Source organism: Tiliqua scincoides, chromosome 2 (assembly GCF_035046505.1).
Source record: "Tiliqua scincoides isolate rTilSci1 chromosome 2, rTilSci1.hap2, whole genome shotgun sequence".
NCBI classification, from domain to species: Eukaryota; Metazoa; Chordata; class Lepidosauria; order Squamata; family Scincidae; genus Tiliqua; species Tiliqua scincoides.
The window spans coordinates 171436386-171451765 of record NC_089822.1 but is presented as its reverse complement, the minus strand read 5'-3'; the positions used below and the strand labels follow the sequence as shown (position 1 = coordinate 171451765).

Here is a 15380-nt window from a genome sequence, read left to right as displayed (position 1 = left end):
GCATGCAGTTTCTATAAAAATGTTTCATTTTCCAGAGTTTAAGCCATAAAATTGGTTACGATTTCCCATCACAAATCACTTTCCCCCAACTTTTTACAAGACATTAAAATTTAATATGTGATACATTTGATATTCTGCTGGATACACATTTTCTCCACTAATTATTTTGCTGGCAACATCTGTGTTCAGCAAATTGGAGTTCTCTGAATAGGGTTACACTGTATTAATAAGCCTAAAATCTCTTAGTCCTGATGTTTAATTCATTGTTTCTATGAGGATATTTCCAAGAGAAGATTTAATTTGTACATATTAAGCACCCCAACCATGTAGCATCAGGCTCAGGATGTATTTCATTACCTATAATCCCTAGTAATAAATCTCAAGTAAACATACTCTGCCTTCTACCCTTTTGTTCCACCTCCGATGAGCATTTTATAAAGGGAGGGAACCTCAGTCAAATTCTTTAAAGAGGAAAGACAGAGATATATAATAAAGCATCGCTGTTTATTCTGCATGGACATCCAATTCTCCTCTTTCATTCCATCATACCTCCAGCAAGACTTCAGCCATTTAGGGAATAAGGAAATGCTTCTGCCCATAATATCTGTGACACGGGGGGTGGGGGGTGGGGATATTGCTAATAGGCATAGGATTCTGGGTTTTCATGGCTGTCTCAAGAGAGGAACTAGACTTTAATGAAATTAATTTTTGTCTTACTTTCTATGCACTGTGCAGGTGACAAATGAAGTGAAATCCAACTATAATAAGGAAATCAGCTTTTACCAGAACTACGTTTTTTTCCGCTGAAGCACAACACTTTGGAATAAAAAATAATTAATCATCTATTTATTTACAGCACTCAGCATTTCTAAGGAGTTGAGTGTCTAGGTCTATTGGATTATCCATATCTGTTTTAGTTAATCTGTCCTTAATGACCAAGTTTTAACCACTCTTGCACACTCTGTTCAGGTAATTTCCCTCTACTCATAATATTCACAACATTGGTTCTTCTGCAGCAGGAGCAGCAACTCTTCATGAAAGCCCCAGATGAGAGTTAAAATGCTCTGCAAACACTCTGTGAAATCAAAATAAGTAACCACAGAAGTGAAGATAGTGAAGTTATGTGCAGGCAGAGACTCTCAATGGTTATGCTTACTGGGCCAGGAAGGGATAACAACTCACCTCTCCCAATAATCACCATGCGAGAAGCCATGTTCCTTACTATCATCAGTTCTAATGCATTAAGGACATCAACACTTTTTTATTGTTTCAGAGGTACTATCCCATGGGGATCACATAAGTCAGTGTTCTTCAACCTTGGGGTTGGGATGCCTCATTTGTGAGGTTACAGTCTGGGGACTCAAAAGTAGAGTTAGTAGACATGCCCTCAGTCCAATGGGCTTATGGAGTAAGTGTGAACAGGATGAGGCTGCCTGTGCTTCCACCAGCACTTGGGCTCCTTCATCTTTGTCTGGGTTTCCCAGCCTCACGCTGGTAGCAACTGTTACCCTGCACAGGCCTGATCTCATCTGATCTTGGAAGCTAAGCAGGGTCAGGCCTGGTTAGTACTTGGATGGGAGACCGCCTGGGAATACCGGGTGCTGTAAGCTTATACCATAGTCTTTCGAGACTGAAGGTTGCCAACCAACCATGTTGCATGCTACCAGGCCCAGCATTCTTATGGCATCTTCACAAGGCTAACACAGCTCACAACATCTACAATGCCATGAGTCCCTTCATCTTTCTTTCTACCTGGTTGGAGAAAACAAAACAAAAACTCTGTGCCTCTCTGTTTACACTTCCTGCTGCTTCAGACAATGGGGAGGAGGAGAAGAAAGGAGCTGTTTCCCCTGTCACTGGGGAAAGTAAAGGGTGCATTGATGGGCTGGAAGGCTGATGCCTGAGGGGTATGAGAGCTGACAAAAGTATTTGGGGGCCAATCCATCCAAATTTCCAAGGCTGATGCAACCACAACACAGCCCCGAAGTAAGGGAACAAATGTTCCCCTACCTTGAGGAGGTCTGCATGACCACCCTTCCACCAAAGGATGCAGCACATGCCTCATTGGCACAGCTACATGATCCCTGGAAAACTGGATAGGACTGGGCCCTTACAGAGCTGTGAAATGAGTTGGTGGATGACAGAGCTAGCCTTAGGAGTTGCAGGGCACTCCCAGTCACCAAGATGAGTGGCAGCGGCAAGGTATCCGGCAGTGTCATCACTGCCAAATACTTCCGGGGGGGGGGGGATTTCAAGCCAGTCGGACCTGGGATGGGGAGGAGGGAGCTGTCCAGCAGTAATGCGCCACATGCTGTGCTCTCTTCACAGCTACAGAGTGAGATGCCTGCTGCAGCTGAGAACACTTCACTCACCACCCCAGTTTGGAGCCCCACCAGGCAAGGGACCCAATCTGGCCAAACTGATCAAACTGTCCCAAGGCCAGCCCTGGTCAATGAACTGACTTTTTGTTTTTTTAAAAAAAATTTCATTTCCATGATAATTTTGAAATCATATTTTTAAGGATTTGTACCCCCACCATTCCTCTGCAATTCAAGATGACTTGCAACAATAAAAGCATTATAAAACAGTAAAAAAATTTTTTAAAAAAAACATAAAAACATAAAAAAGCAAAAAATATACAGAAAACCAGAACTAAATCTAACTCATGAAAATAAGCTGGAAAAAGCAGGCTTTCAGCCATCTCCAAAACTATGACACAGAAGGAACCAAGTGCACTTTCTGTGGGAGGCTAATTTCATAGTCAATGCCCCCACAAGCTGCATTTCCCTTGCCAGACAGTCTCAGAGTGTGTGTGGATCATGGCCTCTCCATCCCTGAAGCAAGTGATGCAACCCACGTCAGCAGTGAGCGATGGAGGAATGGCAGATTCAGGGTACTCTGCTTGCTGATTCTGCCATTGCCTCCCCCCAGGCTGCCCTAGATGAAGCTGCATTGACCGTCATCCCACTCGCTTTTAGCAAGTGGGAAGAGGATAATTCATTTTCCTTACTTTGCTCCTTTATACAGTTGTTTTATTATCATCCAGTTTGTCATCCCAACATGATGAGGTAGGTTTGAATGAGACAGTGATTGCCTCAAGCCATATGGCTGAGGAGTAGGTTGGCACCAGGTCTTCCCTGTCCTACACTGAAACACTAATCACTACACAGCAGTGGATCTCATGAAAGAGGGTCAGGGAAGAGCAAGGAATGACATATACCATGCAAGCCTAAGCATGTCTACTCAGAAGTAAGTCCCTTTATGTGCAATGGAGCTTACTCCCAGGGAAGTATGAACAGAATTGCTGCCATAAGGAAATTCACAAGCCTGAGCAATAGTCAGGCACTTTTGAACAGGCCACTTCTTCCTGATAGGGACTAATGGGAGGCTTTAGTTAGGGAAGGTCAAATAGTCTCCATGGATCTTATGTCCGATACTTGTGCATGCTATATAAAGATCTTTGCAAGGGTAATGTTCTTCTTTATATGTTAGGAACAATTAAGAACTGGTTCCTTGTGGCTTTCCCTGCTTATAACCTTCACAGGGAGAAGATATAGATCCTTTCTAAGAGTACAATAAATCTCAGGAAAGATTTTTTCCCTCCAGTGGAGGGGGGTGCGGAAGCTTCCAGATAACAGTATTTTAACAGATAATACTTTTAAAATACTAGCGGTTTGATTTTAGATGAAAATAAACTATCAGCGAGATTGCTTAATGATTAATAAGTAATTAGTTCTACCATGAAAGATAGATACTGTCAAATAGTTGTAATACTCCCATGCACTTATGCTAAAAATGGAACCTTGAAAAAAATATAAAGCTATTTTACTAGTGTCACAGTTCCCATTGACTTTTAACAGGACAACTTACAAAGATTTGTTAGCTAGGCCAAACAGGTCTTTGGCCCCAAATAACGTGCGACTGGTTTGGGTCCTCTCCTGAATAGTTAAAACAACAGAGCTGATCTGAAGAAGAAAAAAAAAAATGGATAACATAACAATACATTTCCAGTAATGTATACTAGAGATATTAGTGTATATGCAATGTTGTCTTTATAGAAGAAGAAGAAGAAAAATACTCCTACTGAGGATGCAGAATAGATTTAGAGAATACAGACACCCATCTCTGCAATCTCTTTGTAGCTGCCAGGTGCCACATCTCAAAGTCAGCAGCTCCCATTTCCACAACCCTTCCTACCACAATTGTAGAAGAAGACTGGCCTTTCTTACAACAGCTAGATGGCTTTGCAGGATCAACGAAATGTGAGGTGGGTTAAAGTTCCTAGGAACAGATGAGGCAAGGCAATTGGCAGGCTGGAACTTCCTCTCAGACATGACCCAAAGCCATACATGACCCAAAACCATGGGGTAGGAAGGAGAGAAAGGACAGCCTAGAGCAGTCTGAGGGAAAAGCAGGAATTTAGGTTCCTTGCCTGGTAGCTAAGAAGGTACCAGGTTCAGCATGAGCTACTGGGACCGTACCAGTGAGAGACTGGTGGTCCACTACCCGCACTTGCTTGGAGCACTAGGCGGCAGAAAGGTAAGTTGGGGTGTGGGTGGTGTTTTTGGGGAGGAAGCATTCTGGGGCGGACAGAGGGTGGGGGATAGTGTGGCAAGGGAAGGTGTGGCGGAGCAGCAGGGGGCTGGATTGGCGGAGCTCTACTCTGCCAGATTCAGAGCGCAATGTCAGGCCACAAGGCCCAACACTAGGTTTCTTGATTCTGCACTGACTAAATAGCCAACACAAAGTTGAGAAGCCTCATTTCCCTTAGCCAGGGGAAGGGGATGAATGTCCCCTTCTCCTGAGGAGTTGCCACTGGTTGGACGGTGTGTTCAGGATGCTGCAGCAGCCATTTTGGCATTGCAGCAACACCGCATGCCAGGCAGCTTAGGATTGGACTGTGAATCAGTGAAGGGAAGGAGCTGTCCCAAGCTGCTTCATGCTTGGGAAGGAGTGGAAGTATAAAAGGGTACAACAAGCTTATAGCAGCCCTTCTTCCTTTAAACTGATTTGTAGCTTGCCAGTTTTGGGGAAGGGCATGCTTTGTGGGTCTGATAAATCACACTGTTATACACTGTATATGATGTATGCTATCTTTACAGTTTCATCACAATATCCAGCATATTCCCCAGAGCTCTTAGCTTACTTTTGATCTGTGGATCACTGCTGCTGTCTTCTATAATCAAGGGCATTTCACCCCAAGAGAGGGATCTATTAGGATTTAAAACCTAATTCAGGTGTGACAACAGACTTACAAGTACCCAGCAGGACTTTTCCTTTAAATAGCAGATACTTACAGTCCAGTCCTAACTAGCCTGCTGGAATGAGGATGTTTTCTGTTGCAATCATGCTGTGGCAATGAAGACATTTGTGGTATCAGCAGAAAGGCCTGCACCAGTTGAAGAACTGTGCCTGCTGGAGCAGGTAGGCTGTCTGCAAGTCAATGGAAGGTTGGAGAAGGGCAGGTGGGGAGGGGTTAAAAGGGTGCAGGAGGGCAGGGAGGGGGTGGATTGGGTAATGGAGAAATCTCCAACAGCCTCTATTCCCACACTGGATACAGTGGAGGACGTTTCTGTTGCAGTGCGGGAATCTTGATAGGATTGTGTCATTAGGCTATATCACAAACTACATCTGAATGTCCTTAATGTTTAAAAAGCATGTTGATATGTGATACATGGAACTGTTTATGATAACCAGAAGCCCGAATTCCCTTTGGGTGCACCAAACAGGTCATACGGTTGTTTGGATACAGTCAGATTGTGCGTACTGGGATGTGCCTTCCATATGAAATGCTAACAAATGTCTCAAGGTGTTCTTGCTTACTTTTTTTTTTTTTTTTTTTTTTGAAGACCCAATTTTTTTCTACATTTCCCCAAATAATTTGTTAGGAATACCAGGTCCCCTCAGGCTAGCTTCAGCTGCCCCATACCTAAGGGATGCTTCAGCAGTAGTCTTTGTTTGAATCCTGAGGTTTTTGTTTTCCATTTGTTTTTCTGCGCTTTATTCACTGCTGAATATACCCTCTAATTAATACATGAATAAATAGTGTGTTGCAACACCAGGCATCTGTCCAAAGACCAAGTAACAGACATTTAACTATCCATTAAAGCTCATCTATCCCCAGCTCAATGACAGGTAAAACCGCCATAAAAATCCAGCCTATTTGTCACATTCATATAAAGACAGGGGATGTAGCTCAGCAGAGTCATTGACCAGTGCATTGACCATAGCATCGATTAACGTGGCTTCTGCATAGATAAATATGGTGCTGGCATGGAAAACAGTCCATTAAGGGGCCAAAAAAAAAAAGCTCGATTAGATCATATCTCTTTTAGTTATAGCACTGAGCACACCTCATTAGTTTCAGAACATGACTTCATTTGTCATACAGATTCCCACATCATGGGTCTGAGTCACTGTGATATTTAGAAATGCTTGTCACGATAAACCTCAGAGTCCAGGAAAAATAAAAGATTGTGCAAATCGTGCTTCACATGAGCCAGCAGTCTACCTTTTTTCTTTTTCTCAATGGCAGAGTCCAACAAGTTAGCAGTGGTGCTGTTCTTCAGAGGTTCTTTGTTCTACATAGATTAGAGTTTAATTATGAGGAAAATGATGGTTGTGATAAATTGCTATTCCAAATGGCTATCTCCTGCCTCGTCTCAGTTATTCTAAGCGGCATTAATTCTGCCCATCCTTTGTGGAAAGAAAGCAGGGATGACTCTTTATATAAGTCACCTAAAAACCAAGGATATATTCGATCGATGAAGGCGCTGATACAATGTTTCCGACACAAGGCAGATATTTACACTGCCTCTCTAGTGAGACTCCCACGTTGTTTCACTTATTTCTCTGCTTGGAGCTGTGCCTTTTTTCTGCAACGAGCCATGTCTGCTTAATAGTATACGTAAGTTTATTTCGACTTCAATGGAAATAAAAGCCGAAGCAGAATGGTAGCGATCAGTAACCTCTTATAAAATATCTCTTACTGATCCCACAGGCACCAAGAAGGCCTACAAGCTGTATTCTAGTAAGTGTAGCACAAGCACACACATACATGCACACAAATATACTTCCTGGATGCACTGTTGTGTATGGGACCCTAGAAGAGAACACAGACATTTTTTTTTAGCCTATGGATAACCCTTATTGCCTTTGGGACCCTCTCTGCAGCCTTTGTATCCTTCCTAGCATCCTAGCTCATTTTTGCCACAGATTTATGGCCTCAGCTTTCAAGCCTTCTCAATGGTCTTCCACCCAAGAACTGCAGCAGAATCCAGCTCAACTCTCCGCATGGTGATTCAGCTGTGTCAACATGGTGTGCACTGAAGCCTGTGGAAGTATCCTCAGGATAAGGGAATATTTGTTCCCTTGTCCTGGAATAAGCCCACACTGTCCTGCAGGTTCTACTTGGAGAAGCACCAGCTGGTGCAAGTCTGCAGGTTGAACAGGATCGAAACTCAGAAGAGGGTTAGAATATTGGGGTGCGTTGCTGCTGCCAATACTGTCCTCTTCTTCACTGTCCCATCTCTTCCCTGTTCTCTGGTTCCCCTGTTCCAACCCTTCCCCACCTCCCTCCAACCCCTTGCATGAACTTACTGGTGCCAGCAGGTGTCCCCAAACTGCTGGCACACAGATGCAGCTGCTTGCACCTGTGGCAGCAGCCAGGCCACAATGAATGGCTTCTCACCTTTTGCAGCCATAAGGGCCTTATATCTCTGGAATGAGCATTCAGGAGGTGCCAGTTAGGATTGGGCCACCAATCAGGTTCTCACCAGGTTCTCTAAGGGTTGCAGTCCCAGGGGCTGCCAGACTATTCAATGGGCCATAAAACCATGTAGGTTTTTGAACTAATGGAGGATTAGTTTTTAAATCCTGTCCTTATTAATCTCAGCAAGGATGAATGGCAATTCAAAGAAACGTCTCTTCTGTGAACTGACAGGTGATAAACTGTTGGTTCAGGGATTTATACACAGAAGTGCTTAAAAGTGTAAAAAATAAAGAGAAAATCCAGTCCACGGTATCTCATGATCACTAGAGGTTTCCCTGTGTAAACATGTTGCTGCATTTCTAATTAGGGGCATATGGAAGTTAATTGTATTGGGATGACTGAGGTGTCTTTGCCCTCTGTAAACAGGGATTACACTTGGGGTTCTTGGATGTAACCAGAGTTTGAAATTAATTACGTCTGAATAATTTCCTGAATATTACATTCATGGTGAACAAGTATTGTAATGCTGAACTGATGTACAATTGCCGACTAAAGCCTGCCAGATAAAACAAGACCCGGACAAGTATTATTAAACTAACAAATGTATTGAAAGGAATGACAATGGCATTATAAACATGACAATAGGCTGTATTTGGGTGCAGTCTACACTACAGAATCTCTCAATGATATTGCCTTTCTTATTTCATTCCCATGGCAATGCAATTAGAGAGCCAGAATGGCGTAGTGGTTCCTGGTGTTAGATCTGGGAGATACAGGTTCAAATCTCCACTCAACCATAAAGCTTCCTGGGTGACCTTGGACTGCTTGCCATCTCTCAGCCTAACCTACCTTATTATTGGAATTGAAGGAACCATGTACACCAGCCTGAGATCCTTAAATAGATAGCCATGTATACATTCCAATGGTACTGTAAAATTGCATTTAAAAAGTGCAAGTAAGGGGTAGTTTGGTCTTCCCACTATGTGAGCAAAGGATGGGGTAGACAAGACTGATAAACAGTAGCATTTCTTTGTCTGCTTTGTGGCTGCAGTCTATGTGCAAACTTTCCTAGGTTTAATGCAGCAAAGCCTGCTCCAGTGGGGTGGAGGAGTTGTGAACTGAGAAGTTTGAATTGCAGTCCAGCACCATCTGCTGGATTTTACTGGTTATTGCTTTCATTTGGTGAAAAGTTTTCTTTGCACTTTCCTGCCATTACTTTGCTTGTACCTCCAATAACTTGTACTTCCATTTGTACAACCATTCGCCTGCTTGTACTTTTACTACCCACCTTTCTTTCCCCCTTTTATTGATTCCGGTTTTGATTCCGAATTGATTCCCCCTTTTATTACTTCCGGTTTTGTGGAAGTGGAGCACAATTGCTCCACTTTAAGAACATAAGAACATAAGAACAGCCCCACTGGATCAGGCCATAGGCCCATCTAGTCCAGCTTCCTGTATCTCACAGCGGCCCACCAAATGCCCCAGGGAGCACACCAGATAACAAGAGACCTCATCCTGGTGCTCTCCCCTACATCTGGCATTCTGACTTAACCCATTCCTAAAATCAGGAGGTTGCGCATACACATCATGGCTTGTACCCGGTAATGGATTTTTCCTCCAGAAACTCGTCCAATCCCCTTTTAAAGGCGTCTAGGCTAGACGCCAGCACCACATCCTGTGGCAAGGAGTTCCACAGACTGACCACGCGCTGAGTAAAGAAATATTTTCTTTTGTCTGTCCTAACCCGCCCAACACTCAATTTTAGTGGATGTCCCCTGGTTCTGGTATTATGTGAGAGTGTAAAGAGCATCTCCCTATCCACTCTGTCCATCCCCTGCATAATTTTGTATGTCTCAATCATGTCCCCCCTCAAGCGTCTCTTTTCTAGGCTGAAGAGGCCCAAACGCCGTAGCCTTTCCTCATAAGGAAGGTGCCCCAGCCCCGTAATCATCTTAGTCGCTCTCTTTTGCACCTTTTCCATTTCCACTATGTCTTTTTTGAGATGCGGCGACCAGAACTGGACACAATACTCCAGGTGTGGCCTTACCATCGATTTGTACAACGGCATTATAATACTAACTGTTTTGTTCTCAATACCCTTCCTAATGATCCCAAGCATAGAATTGGCCTTCTTCACTGCCACCACACATTGGGTCGACACTTTCATCGACCTGTCCACCACCACCCCAAGATCTCTCTCCTGATCTGTCACAGACAGCTCAGAACCCATCAGCCTATATCTAAAGTTTTGATTTTTTGCCCCAATGTGCATGACTTTACACTTACCGACATTGAAGCGCATCTGCCATTTTGCTGCCCATTCTGCCAGTCTGGAGAGATCCTTCTGGAGCTTCTCACTTTCACTTCTGCTGACCTGGGGAGCCCTGCAGAGGCTCGCGCAGGGCTCCCCACACCCAGGGAAGGCTGCTGCAGGGACTGGTGAGTTCCTGGGGATCGCATCGCTGCCTCCCCCCTACCCCTGCAAGGACCTACTGCGGGTTTCAAACTCCGGGGGGGGGGGGTGGTTTGAAAATTGCAGTACTTCCTTCTCTTAGGCCCCCCATTGAATAATTACTGTTTATGTTTAGATGAGATGGAAGCATATGGACTACTGTAGATATTTGCTATAAGGCAATATCACAGATGAGGGCAGATTTTCAGCCAAAAATCATGGAATGTTCCCTGACCCTCAGATAAGTTGGGCTAAAACTTAGGGAATAGTGCTTGTGAAGGGGAGCTGCAGTTTGCCCTGGAGACTGATTGCCCTGGAGACTGATTGAAAGAGGAGAAAGAATCTGAGCCACACCACTGTTTTTGAAGACTTTAACAAGGTGCTTTCAAAAAAAAAAAAAAAATGCAGCACCAAAATTAAGCAGCATAAACAGCTTATTTCAGCACCACACCCTGCTTCCATTGCTGCCAGACAACTTGTTTTAAGAGGCACTTCTGGCTTTGGAGTTAACAAGCAGGTTCAGAAGACCCTACAACAGAGCTGTATAAGCTACCACACTCCTAAACAGCCCTGACTCCAGAGTGACCCAGAGATGAGTCAGGGAGATGATCTATGCTTGATTTATTGGTAGAAATTTCTTACCTTATAGGCAAGAGTATCTACGGTACTTCTTTTTTTCTTTCAGAAATCTAATATATGGGAGAAAGTTTACCTCCTTGGTGTGTTCAGCAGCAGCGGCACATGCCAAATCCAAACCCCTTTTCTGGACCGGATCTGTCTGCATGGATCAACTCAGACTTGAGCCAGCAATATCACTGGTACAGGTCCAAATTGACTCATTCTGGCTGCCAGAGCTTACCCCAGGGCAAGGGAAGAAATGTTGCCATATCCCAAGGAGACCTCCAGCAACCACAAATCCCCACAGGATGTAACATAGCCCATGCTGGAGCCACTGCATCAATGCACAGGGATTTAGACAGTATTGGGCTGTTAGAGTCTAACGCATATTTGAAAAGTTCTTTCACAAGTAGCTGCGCTATGGGAGCCTATATTTGGGAAGGTAGCAAAGAGATAAGCAATTCATTTTTCGGTTCTTTTTTCCTGCCAAAGAAATAAACCCTCACAGACAACTTTGTTGTCAAATGGAAGAAATGCTTTGAATCATGCCAGTCTGTTGAGGTTGAAAGACTTGGGCTTCTGCCCATGTGAGCTCCTGCCCTCATATTGCACTTCCTGGATGCTAGGCTGGTCCTGTGCAATAGCTTTCATGGCTCAGTTGCACTCAGTCTGGTACTCTCCGGTATGTTGAAAAGAATTCTTACACTGGACTTGGTCACGAACCTACTCCTGCTGGCACAGTTTCATGAACTGCTTGAATCAAAACTGCAGCTGATCCAAGCTGCTCTGCCAACAGATTGTTACTTCTTAGGATCATCCTCTTAGCATAATGAAGCAATTAAGGAGGTTAGGTTTTTCAGTCTTTTTTTTTCTATTGACACTGGAACAAGTCTTGTTGGCTCAATTGGCACTCAACACTTGCCATTTGAAAAGTGGAAATACAACTTCTGAACCTGAACCTTCAATTCTATGTACATTTACATGGAAATAAGTCTCATTGAACTCGTGAGACGCACAGCCCAATCTTATCGGACAGACGTCCGCTGCCATAACTGACCAAATAGCTGCACGCACCGCATGCCGCTGGCAGCCATTTCAGAAATGCATCCATATATGGCAGTGACAGCAGCCCACTGCTGCAGGCAGCAACCTACACTGGATATGATAAGCTGGCACGGGGGGGGGGGGAGATAATTGACAGGGACAGGGAGGAACGGGGCATTTTGGAGGAAGAAATGGTCATTCGGGGGAGAAACTGGGTGGGGCAGGAAGGGGGTAGGATGGAGCAGATCCAGTGGCAATGACACATGGCAGATCTTAGCCCCTCTTTTTTAAAATAGCCCCCTTTCCCTCAGACAAAAAAGGTGGGGTATATCAAAGGAAACTCATAAGTGGCCCCAGGGCTTACGCAGAAGTAAGTAAAAACATTTTTAATTAGCTACTGTTTACCTTTGTGTTGCCCCCCTCCACCTTAGCATACAGTGTGTGCCTATTTGGCACAGCTGTGTTGGCGCTGATGTCAGGACATAGGACTGAGGCCTTCTTTCCAAGTAAACATGTATAAAAACAGACTGGCAATCAGCATTCAGGTTTATCTCATTGTCTAGGTACTGTCATACATGCATTTCACTAATCTGATGAAAGAAACTGAATTCATTCCACAAAACCGTGTCTTCAAGACAATTAAAATGTAGGCGCCAGTTACCTGTGGATTGTATGTTACCTTCTTTCCTCCTCACCCCCTTTGTCCTGCATTTAATATCTATGTTCATATTTAAAATTACATTATAGCAGTTATTACATATAATATTTAACATGCCCATTCTTGAATTTAACTATTTTATGAGTCTACAGGGGCATGTTATGTGTGAACATCTGGACTCACCACATGTTCTCTGTTGGAAATAAAAAAAATCATTTATGACTTGTGAGTATTTAAGATTGGATTGGAATTGGAGATGAGATGCCATATGGTTAATGGATGACATGATAAGTCATCCCAAGTTTATAGAAAATTAGCAAATAAGCATGTGTTCTGCAAAAATAGTCATTATAATCCTGGCTGCCCCTAGAAATACCATCTCTCTCAATTCCAGGCTGATCACCCAAGCCTCCCTCAAGTTTGTGTGGACTTGAACTTCTTGAAATGGAATGACTACAGCCCTACACAACCATCCTAACTGTTAGAATTCAGTAGACCCACTGGTGGTGTAGGATCCTCTGTGATCTAGCAGACCAGTGTGGAAAGTCTGTTCAAAAGTTCTCACAGATATATGGCGCTCTAATCATGCATAACCATGATCATGTCACCAATTAAGTTTCAGAATAAGATGCAAAAAGGGCAATGACAACAATATTGTAACACTGATTTTTCAGGCTTCGGATATCTGGCTAGCAGCAGCATGAGAAACGGTGCAAATATGAATTTCTGGGAATTTACTGAAAGGATGGGCAAGGTGACTGAGGAAGGACTATTAGATCTACTTTGCAGTAGTGAACAGAATGATGCCATTTTGGTACTGTACCTAGGACACCAATATGCCTAAGACAAAACCTTCCTATATCAGCTTGGGTCCTGTACCTGTCTACTTGTATATCTGAAGTCTAAATAAGCAGTCTTTGCACATTTTTCTCATGCCAAGGCGCCACCCCATACTAGTAAGTAAGGGAGAGAGGAAAGAATAAGAACAAGAAAGCAGTCATTGGTCATTTGGACAGCAAGTGGCACCACTATATATTTGAGCATGCTTCAAACTAGCAATTGTTGTGTAGGAAAGTTGCAACATTTTGCTGAGAAATGCTACAGAAGGATTGCTACATATGAAATATTCAAAATATTGTATATCACAACTTATATTGTAATAGTGCCTTTGGCAGTTTGCTTATGTAGCATGCTACAACACTTAAATCTCTCTCTCTCTCTCACTCACTCACTCACACTCACACTCACACTCACACTCACACTCACTTACATTAGCTTTGTCTCTGTATGTGTTCATTTATTTCACTTGAACAGTCATATCTGCCAGGTAGAAAATTAACACTTTTAGTGGTAATCATGCAAGTTTATTAATGTTTTTGTTTTCAGTATACATTTCAGTCACTCAGCAGCAAGATGTCAAAGCCTTAGAGGAACTTTGAAGATATGAATAATTCCTCTCCCCACTCCACACATACACACTTTTCATCATTTAAAGGAAAACACAGAGAACTAACCTGAAAAAAGAACCCTTAAAATGTCATGCATCTTTCGTCAAATAAAGAAGCAATGTCAGCCTTTAATGTTGGTTTTCTGAAGGGGAATACCAAATGGTGTGGCCCCTTCTTTTAGTGTATTAAACAGCATGTTGGGAAAACCTCACAATTTTGCAACTGCAGTATGCCCCATTGTTTCGGCACTGTCCAATGAACACTCAAGACAACAGATATGGGAGAAAGGGCCACTTTATTTCACATTAGCAAGAGAAGCAGAGGCTGAGACCTGCAGCATCCGAGGCAGCGAAAGCCCCTGTGGTGCGGGGAGGGACCTGCAATTTTGCAATTGTAGTATGCCTCTGAATCCCTGCTGCTGCTGCCCTGGCAAGGTGGACAGCCTGCACAAGGGAGTGTGGGCAGCAGGCAACCCATTGGCATTGCTCCTGTTGTTCCTGGAGCCTGGCCTGGGCAGGCAGATGCTGGACATAGCAAGCACATCCCTGCCTATTCTTCTGCTGTTGCTGTTACTGCCATAATTGGGCAGGAAACAAAATGTTGGCCCACAGCATACACTCCCTTTGTATATTTGAAGGAAGGAGAAGGAGGGCAGAAGTGGAGGAGCAGGTGAGGCGAGGCAAGCAGGGCTCAAGGCACAGAAGGAATGGTGGTGTCACAAGGGTTTGTGCCACCTGGTACAGGAGGGCAGTGCATCATCCCCATGGTGGACTTCCTCCCATGCAGTGGGGCAGACAACAACCCTGGTGGTGGGCATGGTGATGTATCATCACCCCGGCCCCACTGGGTTTTTGGCTATACCTTTTAATAGAGTGCAGATAATTAAACGTGGTTTATTTTGTTGCATTTTGCGTGAAATTACATACATAACTTGTTGGTATTATTCCTGCAAACCACAACTGTAGCAATTTTGGTCACCAGTGGTGTCACCCCCTCAAGAGTGTCACCTTAAGGTGTTAACCTTATTGGTTCCATGCTGTGTCATAATAACATCTAATTGATTGTTCAAACAATCAGTCTCATTGGTCTGTTTTGAATTAAGAAAATGTACTTTTTTGTTAGAGTAAAGGGAGGCATCAGGATGCAGGTCTCTTGTTATCTGGTGTGCTCCCTGGGGCATTTGGTGGGCCACTGTGAGATACAGGAAGCTGGACTAGATGGGCCTTTGGCCTGATCCAGCGGGGCTGTTCTTATGTTACACTTTTGTTGCAGTTGCATTTTTGTTTTCTGGTTTTTTGGCCATAACTTTTAATCAAATTAAGATATTTCACTCCGGTTTTTTTCATTGCATTCTGCTGTAAATTACACATTGAATGGTATATAACATGATGGTATTTATTCCTAGAAACCACAATTTTGGTCACTAGTGGTGTCACCTCCCTTTGTGTG

General features: G+C 43.7%; 1 pseudogene; it reads left to right on the top strand.

Moving 5' to 3' along the window:
* The first annotated feature begins 1490 nt into the window (after positions 1-1490).
* On the top strand, positions 1491-1610 carry LOC136643290 (5S ribosomal RNA; annotated as a pseudogene).
* The last annotated feature ends 13770 nt before the right edge of the window (positions 1611-15380 follow it).